Source organism: Pseudorca crassidens, chromosome 12 (genome assembly GCF_039906515.1).
Source record: "Pseudorca crassidens isolate mPseCra1 chromosome 12, mPseCra1.hap1, whole genome shotgun sequence".
Taxonomy (NCBI): domain Eukaryota; kingdom Metazoa; phylum Chordata; class Mammalia; order Artiodactyla; family Delphinidae; genus Pseudorca; species Pseudorca crassidens.
In genome coordinates, this window is record NC_090307.1 from 18,789,535 (window position 1) to 18,816,483 (window position 26,949).

At 38.7% G+C, this 26,949-nt stretch overlaps 1 long non-coding RNA gene across 1 annotated transcript; it reads right to left on the reverse strand.

Moving 5' to 3' along the window:
- Positions 1-707: 707 nt before the first annotated feature.
- LOC137204096 (uncharacterized) lies at positions 708-18,272 on the reverse strand. Its single transcript, XR_010933420.1, has 3 exons — positions 18,108-18,272; positions 12,004-12,128; positions 708-768 (listed from the first exon to the last, which is right to left on the reverse strand). It is a non-coding gene; the product is annotated as an uncharacterized lncRNA (long non-coding RNA).
- Between the last annotated feature and the right edge of the window lie 8,677 nt (positions 18,273-26,949).

Consider the following 26,949-nt stretch of genomic DNA (forward strand, 5'->3'; position numbering starts at 1 on the left):
GCTAACCCTGTGCATTAATAAAAACAGCAATAGCAACCAGAATACCATTTATTGGAGCCCATCATTTGCTAAGATTAGAGTCAGACATTTTAAGACATTAGCTTTAAAGCTCACAACAACCTGGACAGGGAGATTTCCATTGTTTCCATTTTAGCATTGAGGATTAATCCTTGTTGAGGATTATCAAAAAGATTAAGTCACTTGCCCATGAATAGGTAGACAGACCTGTTTGGTCACAAAGCCCATACCCTCCCCTCAACTCTGTTGCCTCTTATATATTTAAGGCAAATCAAAGAAAACAGTGACGGTGTCTTAGGAGACTGAAGAGAGGGACCCCAGGAGGGACAAGAGTAATATAATCCTGTCTTAAGAGGTTAGCAGCCTCTCACATCGGTATGGTTTGTAGTTCTTGAAATCACAGATCCTGTTCTGTTGCCCACCCTAATGGCTATTCTATGTCCCAACGTGATACATCTTTCACTCCAGACATGACTTGGATCGGTTTGCTGCATTTATACTCTTTTAAATTTCCTTTGCACATGCTCAGGGCATCATTTTGGAGAGCAGTCAATTGCTCAGGGAACTGATTCCATGATGCTTTCAAGTCCGTCACCTGTTTCTCATTATTTCTTTCTTGAGCTTACTGAACAGACATGAGTGTTCTCTACCTTGGGAATGAAAAGTCTGTGGCCAGAAAAACAAAATCACACTCACCATCGTCGTGCTCTTCCTATTACAATCTCGTCCCCCCGGTCAGTGCAATGTGTCCTGGAATAAAGAGAAAACCTGCTAAACAAGTTTTTCTTTATTCACTGCAGCCTTAGAGGACTCTCCATTAACGCCCGGGGTCACTAACTAGGCTGATGGGTTACATGAGATTGGCAGCGCATGGTAAAATAATTAGGAGGCTATCGCAGACTCGAGCAGGTGCTGTCCTGTGAATGAGAACCACAGACAGTCTGCAGCAGGCCAAGATCGTGGAGAATGATGCCAAAACCCCAAATCACTACATGAGAACAAATCAGCAAAGTGAAATCATGAAAGAGGTACAGCTCCTTCAAAAAGAGATGAGAAAAATTTGCTGGCTTGACAATCAGAGTGAGTAATTTGAATTAAGTTAAAAATAGATTGGGGGAAATGGTAGAAGAGATGGAAAAAACAGACACATTCAGCTATAAAATACTGAATACATACATTTTAGGTGGCTTTAAAAAATTGGAAGTGGGCTTCCCTGGTGGCGCAGTGGTTGAGATTCCGCCTGCTGATGCAGGGGACACGGGTTCGTGCCGCGGTCCGGGAAGATCCCACATGCCGCGGAGCGGCTGGGCCCATGAGCCATGGACGCTGAGCCTGCGCGTCTGGAGGCTGTGCTCCGCAACGGGAGAGGCCGCAACAGTGAGAGGCCCGCGTACCGCAAAAAAAAAAAAAAAAAAAAAAAAAAAAAAAAAATTGGAAGCAAATATTTTCAAAAGCCTAGTATGAGTAGTCAATAGATAAATGGACAAATAAAGAGAATAGATAATTTACAAAGGGGAATAAATATAAAGAAAAATATCCCTTTTCACTAGAAATAAATCTGTTTTTTTAAATGATGCATTTTTCTGATCTGTTAAATTCATATTTTTTAAAGTGCATAATTCCCATTGAAGGTGAAGATCAAAGGAAATAAACACGTTTGAACATTGCTGATGGTACTCTGAATTAGTGTAAATCTTTTACAAAGAAATTTAGCAATGCATAGCAAAATCCTCAAATATTTATATATTTTAGCCCCTTTAGAAATTGACTCTAAGGAAATAATCTTAAGTATACATACAAAGATATTCATTGAAGCATTATTTATAATCAAAATACAGAAACAAACCCCAAAATGTCCTGAAATGAAAGGCAGATCCATTCAATGAAATGATTGCAAAAGTGATTATTATGAAGACTAAATACTTGGGAAATGCTTTTGTTATCATATTGACTGAAAAAGAGCAAGAAAAAAATATACGATAATAACTATGGACAAACAAAATTTTCCATCAGAAAAAAAGGCTGAAAAGAAATATACTAAAATAATAGCAAGGATTGTCCTATGGTGGGACTCGTGCTGATTATATTTTTTTTCTGCGTTTGCCATGCCATCCTTAATGTGATTGCATTACCTTTATTAATACAATTTTTTAAGGAATAGAGCTAATATTTTAAAATCAGTATCTTTTTAAGTAAGTCATTGAAAGATCAGGAGAAAAATCCCACAAAACTATAAACTAACAAGACATACATAACATTTATATTTAAGGGAAAGATATCAGAAAGGCATTTAAATAGGTCCTATAGTTTATAAAGAGATAAAACTGTTTTATCTGGAAGACAACAATGTATTGCAACATCCAAAAAAGCTTGGTAAAGAGGAATGCATGCTGAATGAAATGAATTCCTTCTAAACCAAGTTGAAATATACATAGATAAGGGAGGGAAGAAGAGATATCTAGGATATACCCTGGGCTAGAGTATATTCTGCTCTTGCCATTTTAGGCCATATGGACTCAATAAACAATTCTGTTTGACATTGTTTCAGAGTGTCTTCCCTGAGACCAGAAGGCTCTACTGGACTTCTTGAATTCTATTCCGATTCTATAATTCTATGAACTGTATTAAATAATAAAGAATAAAGTAAGGAGCAAGCACACCTGACACTCGGTTCCAGTGGATGAATTCAGTGAGACCCAATCACTCACTAAGAGAAAAAACTTAAAAAAATTTTCTTGCTACAGTATGGTCACCTATCAGTGAAATAATATTTCCACAGATTATTCACTGCCTGTCCAATCAAGAAATGGAAAGAAGAGGCCCTTTTTACTAGCAAACTTTCAAAAGATCTTGCTAACTATAATAATATCTACCCAAATAGAGGCATAGCATGGTTAAAATGGCTGGGAGTCGGCCACGAAACATAGTCTGATGGATGCGCCACAAAATGGTATAACTAGTTTTTCTTTATTTGAAGTTCCCATATTGAAGAAGAATTAGCAATTTTTGCACTTTCATGGGACAACAGACTGTGATTTAAATTTCAGTTTGTGTAGCTCATTTTGTGTATCACGATGTTTTGTGCTCTATCACGTATCTGGTCTTTCCATCTTTTGACTTTTCCTCAATGGTATTGGGGTGTCACATGGTATCATATCGGGTAGGTAGTACTGGAGGCCAGGTGGGGACAGGAGGGGACAGGAGAGGACAGCTTCTTCCACCATTATCAGAAATACCTTCGTCCCATTCTTGTAGAGACCCACATCAGGACGATATTCCATCTGGCTCCAGAAATGGGGAGTGAAATGTAGGTGTTTCCAATGTAGGTGGTGCAGACAGGAAACAAAATCAATTTTATAAACTGCGTGCTTTTTGCAGAGTATGCCATTGACATAGATGAAGGTCAATAAGAGTTTAGACATTGTCTGTGATCTTCTGAAGAGTTAATAATCTAGTTGGGAAGATAAGCATACACGCATAAAGGAAGAGAGGGTTTCTATTAAAAAAATGAAAAGAAACAAAAGAGGCAAGAAACATAATATAATAAAGCCCTTGGTTGGTGTAACATTTGCCAATTGAAGTGTACAGTCTAAGATCTTTGCACAAGGAAAACATCACAGAGGCTTTACTGGGAATAGCAAGACATGAGAATGGAGAGGTCATTTGTCTCTCTGGTTGTAGGCATTTGATCACGAAATATAGACCAAATGATAAGGCACTCTTCAATTTTTAAAGCACATTCTTACAAACATCATGGCTCATTAGTTTTACAACTTTAGTGGTGGCTTGTCAATTATATTGTTAAGATTCAATATGTTTTTAAGAAGTTCTATTTTACAGGAACTACCTTGGTGCTAGTGTCAATAATTTCTCTTTGGCTGGTTATGGACCAATCTCAAAAGCCCTGAGATTCAATACAGTAAAGTACTGTGCACGTCTCAAATTCACAAGAGGACTCATTAAACTTTGTTGTCCATCCCTGACTGACTTCCAAATAATTTTGATGCTTGGGTGGGAGAGATGCTGTATAAAAAGAAGAAAGATGGATTTATAGACTGTTTCTTTATATGCTTGTCTACTTGTTTGTTTTCTTGCTCTTAAATTTCAAAATCCTGCAGTAACTGGGATGGGCTTAACCGTGTACTGCCCAGAGGGGATTAAGGCAATAATGAAAGGGGATTAAGGAAATTGAGGTTCAGCCTGAAGAATACCTGCCCATGCTGGCATGGCAAGTATGTTGTTTTATGAAAAATATATGCAACTCCCCTTCCTGAAAAATCGTGTGTTTTGTTACGATGGTAAATATGCCACCTTTTCATGTGGGCCTGCTGTTCCTCTGCTTGGTATGTTAGCAGAAAGGACAAAGGTTTACTTTCGTGTCACGGATCAAGTCCCAAACTGATGAGACTTTGCAAATGAGAGCTCATGCAGTCTTTTAGAAATACTGTCATTGTCCCTGGAAGTAGGAGTAGACATCTTCTCATCATCCAGATGTTCAGAGCATCATTGTCCCCGAATGACTCCCCCGGCCTGGAATTAAGAGAGTTTGAAGCTAGTGATTTGAGCTGCCATACGTAGCTTGTACCTGCAGTTTTGAGTAAGGTGTTTTCAACCAAACAATAACATGCTCCAATCATTCACTCTGCCGCCTTCTACGAAAGCTTCCTCCTCAGACAAGAAAAGGACACTATAAAATATATTAATTGATTAAATATATACTAGAAGGATACGTCTATGTGTAAGCTGGGCACTTAACTTTCTACCAATCTTGTCTTAATCCAGAAAATATCATAAATATGAAACTTTGGCCAGAATAGGCCCTTAATTTCATCTTTATCAACCATTATTTCCTGAAATCCAAGGGCAGGAACTGACATTTATTGGAAACTCACTCTGTGAAAGAGATGATATCAAGTCATTTATGTCTATTATCTCCATTGATCCTCATGACCTACTTTTGAGATAATTGTCATTATCCCTATTGTACAGATGAGAAAACTGAGGCAGAGAGAATTTAAGTAAACTTCCTATGGTAATTCAGCTGATAAGTGGAAAGTCCAGTATTGAACCTCAAATTTTATGCTATTTACTACATCACTGCTAGATAACAATTATGGAACTGCTGGTAGCTTACAGAATTCATTAATTCACCTCTTCTTTAAAAAAGTTATGTATCTATGAGCACAAAGCTGGGAGTATTCAAGAGATTATAAAACAAGGATAATGAATAAGGAAGGAGCCTATAAAGATTCCTAAAAAGTCAAAGGGCAGGATTAGCAGGTGTTATGACAGGATGCAATTAAGACATATCATGATAAGCACCAAATATTGCATATTTGAAACATTTAAGAAAATGATTTATCTAGATTAAGATCTTGGTAAGAACATTATTCATATGAGACAAGTTGTACTGGAATTTCATTTTGAAGCCCTTTTTTAAAAATATAAGTATATAAAATTTGTGCTGTAATAAGTTTCATTGGGATGGATTATTACTGCTGTTGAGTATCTGATGTGAATATCCTGTTGTCTTAGAATGGTCACTGCTGGAGGGCAGAGAGCACACTTGACTGACTTTTGATAGCTTGATAAAGCAATCCAGTTGATTTTAAGGCAGCCCCTGATGGCATGTGCCAAGCTTGGAGAGACATGGCTTTAACTCTGGAATTTGGTGACAAGTAAGAACCTGCCAGACCTGAGGCTGGGTTCTTGCTGGTTCCTAGTCTAAAAAGTCTGAGATGTTTTGTGCCCGATGGCCTTGTCTCAATGCCAAAGTCTGCTTCTCTCTGTTGTATTTTGTTGGCTTCTGCTGCCCTGAGTCCTTTCCTGGCTACTGGCATGGCTCCACCTCCTTGACTAAGTAGGGGCTTCTAACACCTCCAGTTTATTCCTATCCCCGAGTTCTCCACCTTTCCCTGAATCTTCCTGTTTAAACTATTATCCGGTCCTACCAAGCTTGGTAAGATATACGAAATAGCAGCACACAATCCAAAAGCATTTTATGTTATTTCTCTGCCTAGGTGATGCAATTCATAGCAAGGTGGGTTTGGGGGGATGGGTAGAAGTGGGGAAGCATTCCTTTCATTCTTTTGCCAAAGCGCCTTCTGGAGTTTTTTGCTCTTCTGTTTTGCTTTTCCGTTGTCACGACTGCTTAGAAATAAGAAAGCATCCCAAATATTTCGACTTACATTTTCTTACACAGAGACTCTCATCCATGCGTTTGATGACAGACAGTTGTGTTTTTTTCTTTTTAAATAACTTTGCCCCTTTCTCTAAATCACAGATAATCCTGAGCAGAGTTGGTGGTTTTTTCAAATGGTTGCAAATCCCCAGCCCATGTGATAAAAGATGCTGACATTAATATTCTGGGGTGCAAGCTAATTCCTTCAGCCCAGCTGTGAGGCAGAGGCTCTGTGACCGAGGTGAGACTGCAGCAATGTGCAGTGTGTGCAGGGTCCTCTGAAAGGCTCATCTGTTACTTGCACCTTGTGCAAATTATGGCAGCTTGACTGTTTCCATGGGTGAGCAGAAGTGGCTGTTTTCTTGCTACTGCGTTCAATTTACTGGCTGCCTCGAAAGATTCAGAGTGGGCACTAGGTTTGACTATTAACTATTTACATCCCGTCAGTTTCTAGACTTCAATCATCCTTGAATCCTCTGGCTTATAGAGGAGAGATGAGTAAACACAATAGCATGAAGTCAAATAGTATTTAGCTCCTGTCTCTGCAACGTGTTCATTAAGCAAATCTCCATGTCACTTTGGGCCCCCTAGAGCATCAAGCTGCCCCGTGTTTTGTTTTTTTTTTATAAATAAATTTATTGATTGATTTTTTTGGCTGCACTGGGTCTTCGTTGCTGTGCGCGGGCTTTCTCAAATTGTGGCGAGTGGGGGCTACTCTTCATTGCTATGTTTGGGCTTCTCATTGCGGTGGCTTCTCTTGTTGTGGAGCATGGGCTCTAGGCATGCGGGATTCAGTAGTGCAGCACATGGGCTCAGTAGTTCTGGCTCGCGGGCTCTAGAGCGCAGGCTCAGTAGTTGTGGTGCATGGGCTTAGTTGCGGAGCAACTAAGATGTTGTTAAGTTGCAAAGACTTTGCAACTTTGTTAAGTTGCAAATCTTTGTTAAGTTGTAAAGACTTCTTGCAGAGGAAAAGGACCCCCATCCTCCTTGTGACTTTCAGGATATATACCAGCAATTAACCCTATATTTTTTATATCATCATGTGGTTATTTCTTACACATTTTCTTATCTTCCCATATAGATGTTCAGGTCCCTGGTGGCGCAGTGGTTGAGAGTCCACCTGCCGATGCAGGGGACGCGGGTTCGTGCCCCGGTCCGGGAGAATCCCACATGCCGCGGAGCGGCTGGGCCCGTGAGCCATGGCCGCTGAGCCTGCGCGTCCGGAGCCTATGCTCCGCAATGGGAGGGGCCACAACAGTGAGAGGCCCGCGTACCTCAAAAAAAAAATAAAATAAAATAAAAAAATAAAAATAAAAAAAAAAAAAATAAAATTTTATTTTTTATACAATTTTTAAAGGTTACACTCCATTTACAGTTATCACAAAATACTGGCTCTATTCCCCGTGCTGTACAATACGTCCTTGTAGCCTATCTTACACCCAATAGTTTGCACCTCCCACTCCCCCATCTATCTATTGCCCACCCCACCCTCCGCACCCCCAACACTGGTAACAACTAGTTTGTTCTCTATATCTGTGAGTCTGCTTCTTTTTTGTACATGGTGTGTGTGTGTGTGTGTGTGTGTGTGTGTGTGTGTGTGTAATGGAATGCTACTCAGCCATAAAAAAGAATGAAATTTTGCCTTTTGCAGCAACATGGATGGACTTGGAAGGCATTATGCTAAGTGAAATAAGTCACAGATTTTTCAGGTACTTGAGTTTAAAAAGTAATGTCTCCTTTGAATCCTCTTCAGCTTCCACCATACAGCTGGTTTAAACACAACTCTTCTTACATGTGAAGAGCTAAGCATAGTGTCAGACACGCAGTAAATGCTCCATAAACATTTATTGCAATTGAAATTACTGGGGAAAAAAAGCAACAAGCTTTGATGGGGTGCTTGATGCTTTGATGTTAGAGAGCGTCTGGGTCATCTGGACAGAGCTCTCCTTTTCTCCCCCCACTTCCTGGCCTCTGGACTGCCGTGTGGGACTCCAGGGCTCTGCCTTGGCTCTTGGCCCTTCACAAACAGCTCTGCCCTTCAATCCCTCCAGCCCAATCTTTGTGACTCACACCCCAGTGGTGCTCTGTTCTGCAGCCGAAACCAGCCCTGCCGTCCTTGCTTTGGAGTATCTGTGCCTTGCCTGCTTCCTGTTTCCATGTTCTACCTGGAATGTCCTCCTGCCCCATACCTAGGTGACACCTCCTCGCTGAAGGCTGTCTTAACCTGCTCCATCAAACTGACCCCTCTTTTTGTATCCTCAGGGTTATCTGTACACTCTTTAGCATTATTGAACTTATTTGTTAGATCATTCTCTCCCCTACCAGATATAAGTCCTCAGCAAAGAGGGTTGTGTCTTGTTTATCCTCGTAGCTCAGTAATTGACATATAAGGTGTGGTAAATAAATGTTTTTAAATAAAAGCATGAACATCTGTCCCCATGTGTCCATTTCTAGGGTAATACTTGTCTTGCTCCCAACGACCCGTGACACCCCCAGCTTCTGTCCAGCCTCAAAGCGCTACCTGGTTGCTTTCCCCTGGCTCCCTTCCTGGCACTTTCCTGACCACTCTCTCTTTCTCTTACTTTCTGGATTTGCTCTCTACCTCTTGATGAAGATCTATTAATTACTATTATTTAGCACCAAAATGCTTTCTTCGTGGAGAGGGAGATGTACTTTCAAGAGTTTGTTTAGCGATAAAATGAGAGATAACAGCAATCTTGAGATAATTTAGTTCAATCCAATTATCCAACACTAGGTGCTAAGGCAGATCTCATGAGAGGTCGTTCCTGCCAAAAGGAGCTTAAGGGTCACAGTAGACAGGGAGAGTCTGGGAGAATGAAGAGGCTGCAGATATCAAGTCACAGCTTTTTAAAAGAGGGAGCTGAAAACATGAGGAATAAAGAGCTGCACAGACTGATGGAGACAGGAGAAACAAAAGCAGCCTCTGGTCCATTAGCTCAGAGAGTCACAGGGCTTGTAGGTGGCGGAGCCTCTTTGGGAAACAGGGTCTCGGCCCACAGAAGACGTGTCGCATCAGCATTTAGTCAGAATGGAAGGATCCTGTGCTGTCAGGCATGACCATTGTTTTGGTCATAGATATGGTTACTGGGCTTATCCCTTGGAGAACCTGAGTCTTAACATTGCCTCTTGTGGGTGGAGAGAGAAGAAGACTCTCAAATCTTTAGATTTGTTTCTTGGTTTTTGTTTTCAATCATAGACCAAGGAAACAGGATGGCTAAGAGAGAAACCCTGGGGCCACACTGCCTACATTTCAGTCCTAGCCCAGCCTCCTTTTAGCTGGATGAATCTAGGTATGTTATTAAGTAGCAATCTTCCCATTTGAAACTTGTAAATGATAACTGACACCTACTTCCTAGAGAGGATTAAGTAAGATAGTGCCTATGAGGCTTTTAGCACAATAGCCGGCATGTAGTAAATGCTCAGTAAACTTCATCTGTTAATAACTATAATGCTTCATTTGATTTCCTAGAAAAGAGATTCCTACATTCAAACTGTTCTATCAGATTAATTGATATCTTTACTGGTTAGTTGAGATCATGGTGATTACAAAATACTGCAAAAATATTCTAATATAGCATATTTACTCACTTCCGTAAATCTATGTGCATACTATTTTCAACAAAGATATTTCTTACATCATGCACTGGGCATACTGCTGAATATACACCTTCATCTGAAAACAGTGAAGGATGGCTGTTTCTCTGATAGCCACAGATGAGGCAGGATAAAGGGAAAAGTGGCAAAAACAGAAAAAAAACATGATGCTAACACCCACGGAAATAAGGACAAGGTACAATGAGTCAAGTACGGTCAAGCAGAGAACTAATCTGCCTCTTGACATTACTTCACTGAGTTGAGAGACAGCCTCTGAAGGGCAGTTCTGGGGTCCCTTTCCTTCCAGGACAAGGTCATCTCCTCTCTCCAGCCAAGACTCTTTGAGAAAGGACCCTCCTGGGTCATCTTTTCATTCATAGCCCCATAGCCGTGCCATGAACAGATTAGATACACATATGAGCTGCTGAGCTCACATGTGGCTAGTGAAACCAAGACACTGCATTTTTCCTTTCTTTCATTTTAATTAATTTAAATTTAGGCAACCATATTTGGCCGATACCATATTGGATCACACAGCTCTAAAATATCACAGTGGATTATGGATACAAGTTTTAAGCAGGTGTTTTAATTATTTATTGCTGCCTAACAAAACACCCCAACACTTAGCAGCTTAAAACTGCAATGACAAATTTTCTCACAATTTCGTAGTCTAGGCTGGGTAAGCTGTGTAGCTGTTCTCCTCCACATGGTGTTTGCTGGGACCGGAAGATCCAAGATGGCTCCTTCACTCTCCCATCTCATGCGTCAGCTATGGCGGCTGAAACAGCTAGGGGCTGGCTGAGTATCTCTCTCTCTTCCCTCAAGTCTAGGCTTTCTTAAAACATGGTAGTCTCAGGGTAGTGTGACTTTTTACACGGGACTGGGATCCAAGAAGGAAAGAGGAAGCTTTTAGACCTCTTAAAGGCTGGGCTTAGAGCTAGCACAATATCTTTTCTTCCACATTCTATCAGCCAAGTAAGTCACAAGGCCAGCCCAGATTCAAGAAGAAGGGAACTAGACCTTAGCCTGCAATGAGAGGTGTGTCTTTGCATATAGGGAGAGGAGGATTTGTGGCAGCCATCTTTAGAGACTGCCACAACAAGTCTAGTAGAGTTGACTGGCCACGAAGAGAGCTGACAAATAAAAAAATGAAAAGCAACCTAGAACACAAACAAAAATGGCTTTGTAAGGATCATAAAAAGGAGAAAAGAGAGGGGAGTGGAGAAGAGAGTCAAGTATCAGGAGACCTATGAAAGCAAAACATTATCAGACCAACCAGAAACCATGAGGATGACTGCCAGCCAAACCAAAGGTACATAGCTATGGACATTCATCAATAGGTACATAATAAAATATCCACAAAATTGTATCTCTGGTCTAGCTTTGCCTGATGAAGTTCCTCATGCAAGCCCCTTATTAGTGACCTTCCTAACCTCCTCCAGGATGCTTGCCTCAATGTCTCACTCCTCCAGACTTCAGGGTCCCTCAAACAGAAAACCTCTGGAAACCTCTCAGTTTCTTCAAACAAGAGCAGCAGGCTATATTTTTCCTTTTATTTAATTGTAATTAATTTAAATGTAAGCAACCACGTCACTGAAAACCGTAACTGGAGAAGGCTATAAGAGCTCTTGCTTTAACGGCTCATCCTACTGGATGACTCAAACCAGAGTTGCTCAAAGCAGAATCCCTCCACCCTCCCAAATCTGTAGCAATGGCACAGCACCCCACATGAAAAAAAGTGCTGATCATGCTATGAGCAGATCACAGAGCACCTATGACAAAACCTGTGTGTTGGAGCTCTGTAACTTCCCGTCAAGCTGAACTGGAAAGTAATATAACTAAAAGAGCCTTCTAGAACTTGTCTTGCTGAGCCCTATCAAAGAAGTTTCCAACAGCCATTAGTATCTTATTCCTTTTCTCAGAAATGCAATTTCTTAGCCCCTCTGTCAAATACGGAGACCAAACAGTGGTCTAGATCATCAGTGAAAAGGACCAGAAAAAAAAAAAAAAAACTAAAGGTAGTATATGAAATTTTAATATAAATTATTTCCTCATTCATAAATGTAGCAAGACGTGTACACAATACCCAGAAATAGTGAGGACCCTATGAATAGACTCACATTCTGCATGTGACCTGAGGCAGCTGGGAAGAGAATACAGAGAATCTTCACCACCAATCGAGAACCTACCTTCAGAATCCTGGACCCCTGTCCACTGAGGCTCTCTCAGTCCGAGCAGATGAATTGACTAAATGTTTACTCTTGAACTTCTTTGAACACCAACTTCTGCTTTTCAGTTTGTCATGTCAATTTGTCTGAAATGGAAAACCGAATAGTTATTTCAAAAGTACAGATGGAGTCCCTTGTTTATAGTATAATTCTTTACACCAAATGGAACTGCAGGAGGTTCAAAATTTATAAAGGTCTTCCAAAAATCCAAACACATTATTCATTTCAACAAATCTGACAATTTTTGAACTACATAATTTTTTGAACAATTTTTTTTAGTCCATTCGTGTTAACTGAGGTTAATCTGAAGATACTGTTACTTTCCAAAAAGAAGTAGTTGAATTCCAGAAGACAATTTACGCCGGAACATAATTCAAGTTGGACTTTCTATCTTGGGTGAACAAAGAAAGTACCTGTAGTAAGGGCATTAAAATTAAAAACAAACAAACAACAAAAAAAAGAAACTAGTCTAACTCATTTTACAGGTAGCAGATAAATGCTTTTAACAAGCGGTGATGGGTTTTAATCCACTTGCGTGAAAGATATAGACATTAGCTTTTCCCATCTCTCGTTAATTCTTATACTATTGTAATTACGTTTGTTATAAGCATTTGGTTTTGTGCTTTAAAAAAACAGATTTTTTGTGTGTGTGTGAGGTGGGGATAGTAAAATTTAATGGGAAAATAAAATGATTTTAATTTATTTCAGTAAATCATGTTGGCTAAAGAGATTATGGCCTACACTAGCTGATATGCTGAAAATTCACCATGGACAAGGTGTTCCCATTATAGGTGATTTTCAAAGCATGTTTTTGGAGAGAGCACTGTAAATGTCTGTTTTTTTTGGGGGGGGTGGCATATTTTTAAATTTTGAATGCTAAAATTTCTATCTATAAGGAGAGATGAACAGAGAACAGGGAAAGCAGGAAGTCCTGCCAATTGTGGGGCTTTTAGACTTTCTTTTTTTTTTTTCCAACACAGAAATACAAATTGCTGCTTGAAATAAGACTAGCTCCTATCTTTGGATGCCCTCGATGAGATGTTAGTGTTGGATCTGATTTAGATGGGAGAGAAATCCAAACCTGAGTTTTCCAAATCACCTTTGCATTTTACTGCTGATGGACACAATAAAAATAAGAGCGCTAAGCCCTAGAGAGCAGGTTCCCAAAGAAAAAATAGATGATTTGCAAAGTGACTTCCATAATGAGATGAACCAGCCACTTCAGTACACCTTTCTGATACCATCAAAGACACTGCAGAGAGAACAAAATCTAACCCTCTTTCCTTTTAAAAATGAATCTCCTTCAAAACAACAAAAGAGAAATTTGGAATTTCATGAGGATTACTCAGAATCCTCCAAAATAGTGTGAGCTTTGTCAGATATGGATTTCAATGTCAGTAATTTAAGGCTAGCTTTATGAATACAACGTCTATCTCCAGCAGCTGGGCCATATTATTTCAGTGACTTTTTTTATGCTGAAGTTGGCTTATAAGTTCTATGCTTGATTTATGAAGCAAAACACTCTATTTACTGTACAATGCTATAGTGCTGACATGTGGGGTCAGTCCATAATGCATTTGGAGTGGAGTGTGGGAACAGGGTTAAATGAGCAAAACATGCAATGGTTATGAATGTAAAATGTGGCTTTTACAAAAAGAAAGCTAGATTCGAAGGGCCCAAATGAAAATTGGGACAAACAGTAGCAAGCCATTTGAATTTATTTGTAAGCACAAAGATTATATTTGACTAGGCAACTTTGGACAGAAGGGCGGAAAAATGTAAAAAAATAAAATGAATAAAAACGAAAGTACAGACTTCCCAACAACCCTCAGGGTAGTAGAGTTCCATAAGCTCGGGAACTTCTCAGGCTCATCTGGGTCCGCCATTATAATGATGGCTTCTTTTTCAGGAAGTCAGAAATATGGGAAAAACGGAAATGATCAGTATGAATATTTTTAGAATTGTCAAATTTGGGCCGTCTGTAACCTGAAAAGCCTCAGACATGTGCACTAATGTAACACAGAGATAATTTCATCATATTCTGAATTTTAATTCTAAAATGAAAACGAAGCACTCATGTAGCTTCTTTCTTATAGAATCAACAAAAGAGGAAATAAAGGGATCAATGGTAGAGAGGGCCACTGAATTTCTCTTCTGGTAGGTTTGTTTGTTTTGTTTTTTTATTTTTTCTTTGGAGGGGAGCAATTTTCCAAACGTTATCAAATGGCCATGAAAATCATGTGTAGTCCAGGTGTGAGATGGAGAATATCAACTTGGAAAGAGCCCGTCATACGATTTGCTGGTTCTTCAATTAACCTGTGAATCTCTCCCACATTCAAATCCTTCTGAAACCCTGCACCTAAGTACAGACAGCAGAACTTGAGAATGAAATGCTCCAAGTCTGTACCACATGGAAATTGTAGGAGGCTTTTCTTCATGTGTTGAATGTCTGAGAGCATACCAAGAGCGTCGAGCTTGTTTCAGGAGTATTGCTACAGGAAGATGTGAGTCCCAGATAGTCAACTGCATAAAAAGAAAAACAAGCAAGAACTTGGCCGGACCTGAGAAATAGCTGCAAAGTCATTGGTAAAAAGGACAGAAAAAAAGTGAATGAGAGAAACACCTTTGTAGAAACCAGTCATTTTGGAGGCTGATTAATCTTGCTGTTTCCGTTCAAGATAAGGCTGCCACTACTGCGTAACGCCTGTCAGAACTGGACACTATTTTACAGTGAAAACAAGACCCACTTGAAAAAAATCAAAGTGATTGCTTTTGAGGAAACATTCATCCAGTTTTTTTCCAGGTTCCCCTCTGACATGAGGGGCGACTTTGCCAGGGTTACCACGTGACAACGCGGATGCTGATCCTGAAAGTGGAAAAGCCGTTTACAAAATATTAAAGTTGCCTTAAACAGGTTCACTCTACGCAAAAACCTATTCAAAACGTAATGCTCCAAAGCAACTGAATGCTGTAAATTTATCTTACAGGGAGATCATTCTTAGATACCAAGGGTGTGACCCAAATGCTTCAGTGAAACTTACTTTCCTGCTAGCTAGGGAGAGAATGACAAATACCTTCTAATTTGATTAACTCAGGATGAGAGCTGGTGGGTCTCCTGCCCCGTTGTGACTGATAAGATTTCAGCTTAATAGCTGCAGTCAGAGAATAGACCCTGCCTTTATTTGGGACAACACTTTCACTATCAAAGTGATGGAATATCTTATCAGTCTAAGAGAGGGAGGGAAATACAAGCATCTGTGCTCCCAAGAGTCTTGCAAGGCCTCCACATTTTGGCTTGAACTAGAAGGTTGGATTTGGTAGGGGCCGCAGCCCCAGGAGCTCAGTAGATAACCAGTACCAGAGAGGCTGCCGCCAACCCGATCCAAAGCACTATCAGATACCTGTTCTTTCTGTTGAAACAAAGTAGGGAGTACAATGACACTTTTGTAATAGGCAAAACCAAAACTGGAATCCCACCCCTTGGAGTTAATAGAGCAATTTTATGCACATGCATCATCCATGTTTTCTTTGAAAAAAGAAACAAGTATCAATAAATAGATGTATTAAAGGAGAAATCTGAACATAATCCTACTTTTGCCTGTATTGAATTTTACACAGTTTTTAGACTTGTTATTATCCACTTTGACATCTATACACATCCAGTTCAAAACTAGGGGCATATATTGAAGTGCTACCAAAAGGGCAACAAAACTTAGGGTATTGGTTTTCACCCCACTTGTGAAAGATCAAGGGTGTATATCCTAAACGGGAAACAGCGTGACATCTGGAAAGTGTGAGCTTTGAGGATATACTACGTCTTGGGTAGCCTCTTCTCTGACTGCTTCCTAATTGTGTGGTCTCTAGTGAACCCCTTGGAATAAGACTCAGTTTCCTCATCTGGAAAATGGATTAAACATGACCAACATTACAGGGTTACCTTGGGGACTGAAGATTATGTACATATAAAGCATTGAGCACAGTGACGGGTGAAATGCAGGAGGTATTACTAACTTCCATTCAGGGAAAAACACGAACACACCACATAGTATAGTCACTTCCATCATTCCTTTGGTTGAAAAAAATCAAGCCATTAATAAATGAAAATTTTCACCTAAAAGAATTACCAATCTAAATTGTTACCTAATTGCTAATCTCTATCCCATCTTACCTGAACTATATTTATTTACAGTAAGCCTCTCATTGAGTAGTTAACAAAACACTGGATCCAGAAAAGCTTGTTTTTAGATATCAATTACATACGTGTATGTTTATAGATTTCACCCTGGGGAGAAAATACAAATACTCATCTTGTACCTATGTTTTAAAAGAACAAGTTCTATGGTAACTTCTAGATTCATTATTAGCAAAGGTTGTATTTAAGATTCCTGTGTCTACTGCTTAATAACCCCCAAATTAGTCTCCACGGAATTAGCTGTAATTAAGGACATTGTGAAATATGGTGGGGCAAACAGAATTACACTGTATTACTTTATTAATAATATTCTTTAACTACACTGTAAATTGCTATTAGGCCTGCATATTACTGCCTGGATATGGAAATAGTCTTTTGCTATGCTAATCTAACACAATTTTCTTTTAAATGTAAACAAATTATACTCTATTAATATGCTGTTCTACTTGCATAGTTAATTATTGTAACAGTAAGGAATAAAATTGTTCTGCTTTCTCTGTTTCTGATGGAAAAAGGGCTACATAAATAGTTTAATAGGGAACTAATTATGCAAAAAATTTAGATGCCTAAAATGTGTTTGTAATTACATTAAAATGGTCTTCTGTTCAAATATTGGAAAGCCTGCTAATTGGAGGCTAGCTGAAAATTTAAATATTGTGAATCAATGATTTTAATACAGTACATGTTTGGTTGTGTTTCTATTCATATTTGTCTTGAAAATGAAGAGAATATTTAATAGTGTTTAAAAAGAAGAGGTCCAAGTTTCATACCAATGAAGTTAGTCTGCAGCAGACTGAAATTTTAAATGTGTGTTTTACAGCATTATCTTTAATCCACTCAAGGGGTGTGGGCAACTTTGGGCTCAGTAACAAGAACAACAAAAGTATACTGCTTGGAGGATAAGTTGATGTGAAAAGAAAATCTGATGCAGACCAACCAAATCAAAGAGTTCTGGAAAATGCCCCACAACAGGCGAACTAGAGTTGATACGGCTGTAAATTGCTAAATTGTTTTAGATAAATAAACACATGTAGCAGATCACCTGCCTACTCTCCAAGGATTTCCAAGTGCATCACCTTATCCAGCTGTAATTAAGGAGTGTTAAAGACACAGTGCCTTGTTCTAAATGATTTTTTGTGGCATCCAAGCTTTTATTTTGATGTGGAATGAGGGATCTAAATCTGAGGAAAAAAAGCAATGCTAAAATAAGCCCACTCTTTTGAAGAGAATTTCAACAACCTGTCCTGAATTTTAAACTATTTTGGGAAAAAGGAAGGGAAAACTGTTCATTATAATTTTTACGACAACACAAATGAGAGTACTGCATATGCAACCAGGATTAATTGCACAGATAATTGGGAGCCCAGAAATAACTTTATAATTTAAAATTCTTGCCTACTTAACAGAGCTGTTTCAGGGATCAAGAGATATAACATACTTGAAAGCGTGTTGAAGACTATAAAGCCCACAAGGAAGGTAGCAAGACAATCATCATGCTTATTAGTAATAATGAAGAAGATGAAATGCAATTTGTCCCATAACCTAATCCCCTCTGGATAGTTCCTTCCATCCCGACTTCTCTAGCTGGCATAGCTTTGTGGTACAAGGCAGTGGTTAAGCTTGAGCTCTGGAAGTAATAGACCAAAGGTGTGCCTGCTGGCTCCACCTCTTCGGGCATGACAGACTGACTGATGATGCTGGACGATCTGTTTTAAGCTCTAGTACTGGGAACAGTCAGTTGACTCATTTCTCATAACCACTGCCACATTCTTTGACCTAAAGGAGATATATATATATATATCTTATTTTGAAAGAGAAAGAAAAAAAGATTCCAACATTAGAATCAATTGTAAACTCTCTTAAAGATACTCACTGTCGGTCTTCCCTGGTGGCGCAGTGGTTGAGAGTCGCCTGCCGATGCAGGGGACATGGGTTCGTGCCCCGGTCCGGGAAGATCCCACATGCCGCGGAGCGGCTGGGCCCGTGGGCCATGGCTGCTGAGCATGCGCGTCAGGAGCCTGTGCTCTGCAGCGGGAGAGGTCACCACAGTGAGAGGCCCGCGTACTGCAAAAAAAAAAAAAAAAAAAAGATACTCACTGTCTATTGAGCAAAGCCCAACACCGTAGGCAGTCAAGATCTTCTGCCTTCTTACCACTCCTGACCTATCACCTCTGTGAGCTCTCTACTCTACTCAGCCTAGGGGATCCCTTTCCTTCCCAAAACTGACATGTCCCTTCCCACGTATGGGCTACTGTGCCTGCCGCTCTTGCCTGGAATGCTCCCTCCTCTTTCCCATTAGTCCTCCTTTCAGGCCTAACTCAAGTTCTCTCTCTTCCTCTCAAGGCATTCCGCCAGCCTGTGATGTCTGTGTCACCGTCTTGGCACTTGATTTGTTATTTAGCTTTCTTAGAATTATATGTTTTTTACTCCAATCGATAATCTGCCTGTCCAGGTATTTTATACATCTTTATGTTTCTAGCATAAACTGTAACCTACAACATGATCCCATGCAAGGGCAGAAACACATGGTGCTCAAAGAATTTGAGAATCTTAAATCAGGCTAGCCAGTTCACCCCAAGTCATCCATTTAAATGGACAAGGCAAGGAGGCTAGCCTGAGCACACTGACCGTTCTATTAGTCCATGTGCTAGACCTACATCGTGGTTGTCTGAGAAGGCTTCTTGGGCTCTGATAGAACACAACAGTTCATAACAAATATGTTGGTGAGGTGACCCTTGTCTAATTCTATTCTGCCATCACACAGCCATTATCCACCTGTGTGTACACAATACTGACACTGGAGCTAGGCATAAAACACATAACGAAAAACTCTCAAGTCTGTCTTCGCTCTACTAAAATTGTTTCTCACGTCTCTCTCCAAAACAGAAATTTCAAAGATCTATAATATCTATTTCCTATTCATTTGGGGTGTGAATTTTGCCACATGAAAGCCAGAGGACCATCACATGCTCTGCTGATGGGCAAGAATAACCACAAACCCACCCCACGTGCCACTGGTAGTTTAGCCTTTTAAAAATGCCACCAGGACTTTTATACCAGTGGAAAGTTATGTATTGATTGATGCAATCATCAGTTAATGTATTCCCTTTTTTCTTCCCACAATTATTAATGAGCAGTGAAATGCCAACATGGTGGAAACAGAAGGGAGAAGAAGGAACAGCAAAGACACTGATCATTCAAAACTAAAGAAGCAGCTCATGAATAATGGAGAGCTACGTGCATACAAATTGCCAAAGAAGTAATTTCTACTTTTCTATGATATGGTCCTTAGTCCTCTCTACTTTATTCAGAAAGGTTCTACTCCCAGGCCATGAGAGTATTTCTATTCCATACAAACACTCATGAGAATAAAAAATGGCTAAATTCTCTCTAATTAAGTGGAACAATCAACCTAAATAGCATACCTTTTCTACGTTAAAATTCTTATTACAGAGAGAAGACCAATGTCCACCCATAGTCTTTAATTACCATCTGCTATGTTCCTAACTGCAGAATCCTGGAAGAACCGTGTCCAGTGTATTGTCACAAAGAGAACCCAAAGACACGTCCTATGGAAAGTAGGTCACAGGGAGAAGCTGAGCCCACTAACCTATTTTTTCTTCAATTGAGACATATGGTGCTTTCTTGACATTTTGCTATTTGTCCCACTGGTTACATATACATATAAAATGACCATTAAAAACATGAGACAATCTGTGCCAGACTAGTCCATTTCTATTCTCTTGTGATCTCCCAGGATACGACTTACAGACAGAATATTAAAAAAGAAAGATTCAGCTCAATGTAATGTTCTCACTGGTAACCCATGGTAATGAGGTAGCCCTATATATTCAAGGTGCCACATGCCACACGAATAGATACATATGCAGACAGAGAAACTGTCTGGAGAAAACTCATGCCTTCCAATAAAATAAAAGTGCTCCCTGGAGTATATCACCAGAGCTCTAGGCTGTTGATTCAATTGAGTCTCCAAATCTCAGAACTTTATTTCAGAGCTTTACAGAAATTACAGGAATACCAAGTTATAAAAGTTCTCAGAAAACAAAGAATGTGTATTTACTGAAAAGTCCCAGTGAAATGAAATCTATCAGTAGAAGTTCAAATGTAAGCTATTTAAAAATTTAGATTCAAGCCAGACAGTGTTTTAAAAAAAAGGACTTTCATTTTCTAAGAAAATAATATCTCCTACCCTGTTAAAATATATAAGTTATATATATATAAATTCATATATATAATATCATATATATATATATATATATATATATATATATATATATATATATATATATAAAATAATCCTCTGGTAATGAAGGATTCTTTAACAGGCTGTGATTTTCCACCTCCTCCTCTAAACTCAAAACTTTGGGACATAGAAGATATGTTAGAAAGTGAAATGGATTTATATTTTTCAGCCTGGCTAGACAATACTAAACCCTTAACTGCAGCTCCACTTACTCTATCAGAGGAATATAACATTTTTTTCAAAAGGGAAACTAGTTTTTATAAGGCCTTATAGACTGCTTAACCCCCTCTTTATTTGCTCTTGGATAGAAAGAGAACATATTCAAAATCTGTGCGAAGACTTCCTCTGGAAGACAATAGCTAGGTTTGTTCTGTTTTGTTTTCTTTTAATTTGGTGAGTGCCTCAAGAAAGACTACAATAAAGCAACTTGAGTAAAGACTTGAAAGGCTGGCCCCCAAATCAGAGGTCCTGAAGCTTCTCAGTTAAGTCCTGTTCTTTGGAATGGCCACTTGCTGTAATGAATGTAGAAGGCTGCTTCGTTATTCTCAATGGGATTGGGACTACACAGAATCTGAGAAAAAGATATTAAAATGATGCACATTGGGCTTCCCTGGTGGCACAGTGGTTGAGAGTCCGCCTGCCGATGCAGGGGACACGGGTTCGTGCCCCGGTCCGGGAAGATCCCACATGCCGCGGAGCGGCTGGGCCCGTGAGCCATGGCCGCTGAGCCTGTGCGTCCGGAGCTTGTGCTCCACAACGGGAGAGGCCACAGCAGTGAGAAAAGATGCACATTTATGTGATCTCCATCCCAAAGGGCAGAGCAAAAAGGAACAGTGGGCATATGCTGGGCTATTGATTATGTAACTCATTTCTTTGGACCACGGGATCTTCTCCTATACATTCTTGAATATTCCTAAGAATTGTTTTATATTAGTCTATACTTATCTGTATATTCTTTTCTTTCCAGTTTTATTGAGGAATGACTGACAAATAAATATTGTATATATGTAAGATGTACAAGAGGATGTTTTCACATATGTATTACATTGTGACATGATTAACACAATCAGGATAATGAATATACATCACTTCACATAGTTACCATTTGTGTGTGTGTGTGTGTGTGTGTGTGGTGAGAACACTTGATATCTGCTCTTAGCAAATTTACCTCTCTCTGTTTCCTGTGACAGTGCGTATTACCTTGAGAGCCAGAATAAAACATGATTTTAAGGACAGCAGCAGCAATGCCTGACTGAAGCGCCCTCTTCCATACTGTATCACAGAGAAGACAGTCCTCTCCACTTCTCCAGACACTCTCATCATGCCTGCAGACTTGTCTTCATGATTCCTGGCCTGAGATGCCTCCCCTCCATGAGGAATACCACTCCAAGCTCACAGAACCCTCCCTCACCTCCTTCACGATCTCTATACAGTCACCCTGTCTTCTCCAGAGGCCTCTGCTTCTCTCTGTCCTTCCTCACTTAAACATACTTTTATTTATGGTAACATCAAGGAATTGTAGTCACAGGACCTAACATGTTGTAAAAATACATTACCCTCACCTGCCCACATGACACAGCAGCTGGAATGGAGAAGGCTTGTCTCAGGTCAAGAGTTACCAAAAAGTCAGTTTATTAGATGTGATAATTCATAAAGTGATCTGCATTCTAATACTTCGGGCCTTTCTAATACTTCTGTTCTCCTCTTACAAATCGATGAAAAATGGACCTAACCATCAGCATATCTTTCTTTATCACATGGCAATGTCTAATAAATGTTTAAGAAGTAAATAAATTCATAATAACAAAGATATTGCAGGAGAAAAGTAAGACAGATTATTCTTTCCTTTATTCTAATTTTTCTCAGTGTCCATACATAGTAATATATCCCTGGCTTCTTACATCTAACTTCTTTTTAACATGTCTCTTATGTTTTTGGTAGGCGTACAAAGGAAAAACTGACAGACTCCTTTTGAGCATCCAAAGTCCGTGGAACGTAAATTGGTACAACCATTATGGAGAACAGTATGGAGGTTCCTTAAACAACTAAATATAGAACTACTATATAATCCAACAATCCCACTCCTGGGCATACATTCAGAGAAAACCGTAATTCAAAAAGATACATGCACACCAATGTTCATTGCAGCGCTATTTACAAGAGCCAAGATATGGAAGCAACCTAGGAATGTAATCACCAGAGGAATGGATAAAGAAGATGTGGTACATATATAAAATGGAATATTACTCCCATAAAAAAAGAATGAAATAATGCCATTTACAGCGACATGGATGGACCTAGAGATTATCATACTAAGTGAAGTAAGTCAGATGGAGAAAGACAAATATCATATATCACTTACATGTGGAATCTAGTAAAAAATGATACAAATGAACTTATTTACAAAACAGAAACAGACTCACAGATCTCAAAATCAAACTTATGGACACCAAAGGGGAAACATGGGGGAGAGTGATCAATTAGGAGATTGGGGTTAACATATATACACTATGATATATAAAATAGATAACTAATAAGGGCCTACTGTATAGCACAGGGAACTCTACTCAATACTCTGTAATAACCTATATGGGAAAAGAATCTGAAAAAGAATGGATATATGTATAACTGATTCACTTTGCTGTATACCTGAAACTAACACAACATTGTAAATAAACTATACTTCGATAAAAATTTTTTAAAGTCTGTGGAATATTCTACTTTAAAAAATAATAAATAACCACTTGAACATTGTTCTTTATTCCCTTCTTCTTCACAGAGTCTTTTCACACTCTGTTGAGCCTTATAGGCTCTCCAGTTTTAAGTCAGCTACTTAAAAAAAAAAAAGAAAAAAGCATAAGGTCCTTTGGGGGGAAAAAGTCATTTCCCATTTCAGAAAAACAAACATTTATCCAGGCACTTTGAGGGACCCAGCTGTTGCATATTGCATGGATTTGCTATAAATACAGAGGGAGATATAGAGATACCTCTCAAAAACAAATTTTGTTGATGGGTTTAAGATAAAGTTGTTAGTATTTACTAGGAAAATATAGAGAAATTAATTATGACATGCTATTTAAAATAAAATACAGTGTATGTTAAAGGGACAAAAAGACAATAAATCATCTATGTCAATTATCATCTTATATGCTTTCTGTAACTTTAGATTTCTCTTCAACTATAAAGTGAGGAAGCAGCTCTAGGGCAGTAAAAAAAAAAATAGAATTAATGCAAACATGTTTTCAACTTTTCATTTTTACAAACCCCAAGGTAATCTAAGGGATTTGTCTTACAGTTTCTTTAGCCTGGAAAATTTAATGGGATCTTGACAATTAGGGGGAAAAAAACACAACAGTAATGAGAAAGCCATAGTACCTGTACGGGAGGTCAGATGAGAGAGCTATGCTGAATGAGGCCCAACTGTGGCTGATACTCAGCAAAAGAAGGCAGACACAAAGAGCACCTATTGTACGATTTCATTTTCCTATTAAGAACAGACCGATTATATGGGATAGAAATCAAAATGATGGTTGCCTATGAGTCCACAAGGAAACTTTGGAGCTTACAGAAATTTTCTTTATCTTGATCTAGGAGATGGCTGTAAGTAAAAAATTACTGAGGTGCATTTAACATTTTACTGTTTGTAAATTATACCTCAATCAAGTACTGTTAAAGAAAAAATAAGTAAGGTATTATTCCTGGCCTCAGGGCGTATACTTCCTTAGAGTGACAAGAATGTTAGAATTTTAAAGAGCTTTATTACTATCTCAAGAAAGAATTTATTAAGTGTGACTTTGGAGTGGGGAAGAGAGGAGTTTATTTGGTAAATAAATAACCTTGTGTGGTAAATGGCATGAGGACATGTCTGGAAGTTGTGATCAATTTTGAAGCTAAGGAGTGGCACACCCCAAGTGATCAAAATTAAACTGACTGATGTAGGAAAACCAGGTACAAGCTTTGAGTTTTTATGAAAAGTAGCACAGGTTTTGTAGCTGAGTAGTTCTAGCAACCCATTTCCTGCCTATAGAATTTTGAGGATTCAGTAACCTTTTTTCATTTTGTATTTTATCTGTCCCTTTCAGTTCAAGCTGACATTGTTTCTACTGATATAAAATTATCAAGAACTTTGTGGGTCTCCTGTGTATGTCATTCAATTAGACAAGAAGCTTTTACACAGGTTTGTCTTAGATAATCTCATCTCTATTTTGGTTTCTGCTGAGCTGACTGAGGGAATCTAGGGATCACATATTTAATTTTTTCAAAGAGCCTTTTGTGTGAATGAATACTCTGACCTTCTGATCTTTCTGATTTTAGCAAAAGGTTTTCCTATCACATCTCAGTTTTTTTTCCTACTGCAGTTTCCTGACAGTGAATCTATTAATTTTAGCACCTTTTGCAAATCTGGGTAGGCTGAATGTTTCTCAAGTCATGGTCACTTTTTGTTTATCAGTCTTCCCTCAATTTATCTCCTTCCTCTCACATTTTACTATCAGCAGTAAGAAGAAACCAGACTGCACCTTCAACACTTCGCTTGGAAATCTCAGCTAAATATCTAGGTTAATCATTTACAAGTTCTGCTTTCCACATAACTGCAGGACACAATTCTCCTAAGCTTTCTGCCACTATATAAAAAAGAATTTCCTTTCCTCCAATTTCCAATAACATGTTCCTTATTCCTTCTGAGCCCATACCAACAGTGCCTTTAATATCCATAATTCTACCAACAGTCTGTTCATGACAATTTACAAATTCTCTAAGAGGAAATATGCTTTCTCTACTACTCACTTTCTTCTGAGACCTCAACAGCAGCATCATTAACATCCATATTTCTACTAACACTCTGTTCAAAGCAATTTAGGCTTTTTCTATCATGCTTCGCAAAATTCATCCAGCCTCTGCCCATTGCTCAATTCCAAAGCCACTTCCTCATTTTTAGGTATTTGATATGTCAGCACGCCACTTTAAGGTAGGTACTAAAATCTGTATTAGTATTCTATGGCTGCTACCACAATCTCTAACTTGCTTTTTCCATTATTAAAAATGGTATTAATAACGATGCTAATATCCTACATGATATAAAATCTCTTATGATATATTTGAGAGCCAAATGTGCCCATCTGATTACTTTCATTATTATAATGTCCAATGAATTATTTTATATTTTAATATCCAAATTTCCAATTATCTCTCACCCAGGCTAGACACAGCAGAACTCACAAAGCTAAAAGCTATGAATTAGGTTGATTTCTTAGTAATAATTTTTAGTAATAAATACCCTGTAAAATAACCTACAAATATCGCAAACAGGTTAAGTACCCTAAGGGATTCCTTGACAATTAAGAACAGAAATGTTTAAGACATTGTTAAAAAAAATTGAGGAAGACACAAATAACTGGAAAGATATCTTGTGTTTATAGATTGGAAGAATTAATATTGTTAAAATGTCCATACTACTCAAAGCCATGTACAGATTCAATTTAAACCCTGTCAAAATGTCAATGGCATTTTTTACAAAAATATAAAAATAATGCCAAGATTCATACAGAACCACAAAAGACCCTGAATAGCCAAAGCAATCTTGAGATAAAAGAACAAAACTGGAGAAATCACACTTCCTGATTTCAAACTATAATTACCAAGCAATAGTAACCAAAATGGTATGGCATAAAAACAGACAGATAGACCCAGTGAAACATTATCAAAAGCCCAGAAATAAACTCATGCATGGGCGATCAACTAATAATTGATGAGGGAGCCAAGAACACTCAATGGGGAAAGCACAGTCTGTTCAATAAGTGGTTTCAGGAAAACTGGATATTCACATGCAAAAGAATGAAATTGGATCCCTGTCTTACGCTACTCATAACAACTCAAAATGAATTAAAGATGTAAATTTAAGACCTGAAACCATAAAACTTCTAAAAGAAAACATAGGGAAAAACTTGTTGATGTGGGTCTTGGCAATGAGTTTTTGGAAATGATTCCAAAAGCACAAAGAACAAAAGAAAATATCAACAAGTAGGACTACATCAAACTCAACAGCAAAAGAAACAATCAACCAAATGAAAAAGCACCTTTGGAATGGGAGAAAATATTTGCATACCACACATTTGATAGGGTGTTAATATTCAAAATATATAAGGAACACATACAACTCAATAGGAAAAAAGCAAATAATCAAGAAAATGGGCAAAGGACCTGAACAGACATTTTTCCAAAGAAGACACACAGTAAATAGGTACATGAAAAAGGTGCTCAACACCACTAATTATCAGGGAAATGCAAATAAAAAACTCCAGTGAGATATCACCTCACACCTGTTAGAATGCCTATTATCAAAAAGACAAGAGAAAACAGGTGTTGGTGAGGGTGTGGAGAAAACGGAAGCCTCGTGCACTCTTGGTGGGAATGTAAATTGGTGCAGCCACTGTGGAGAACAGTATGGAGGTTC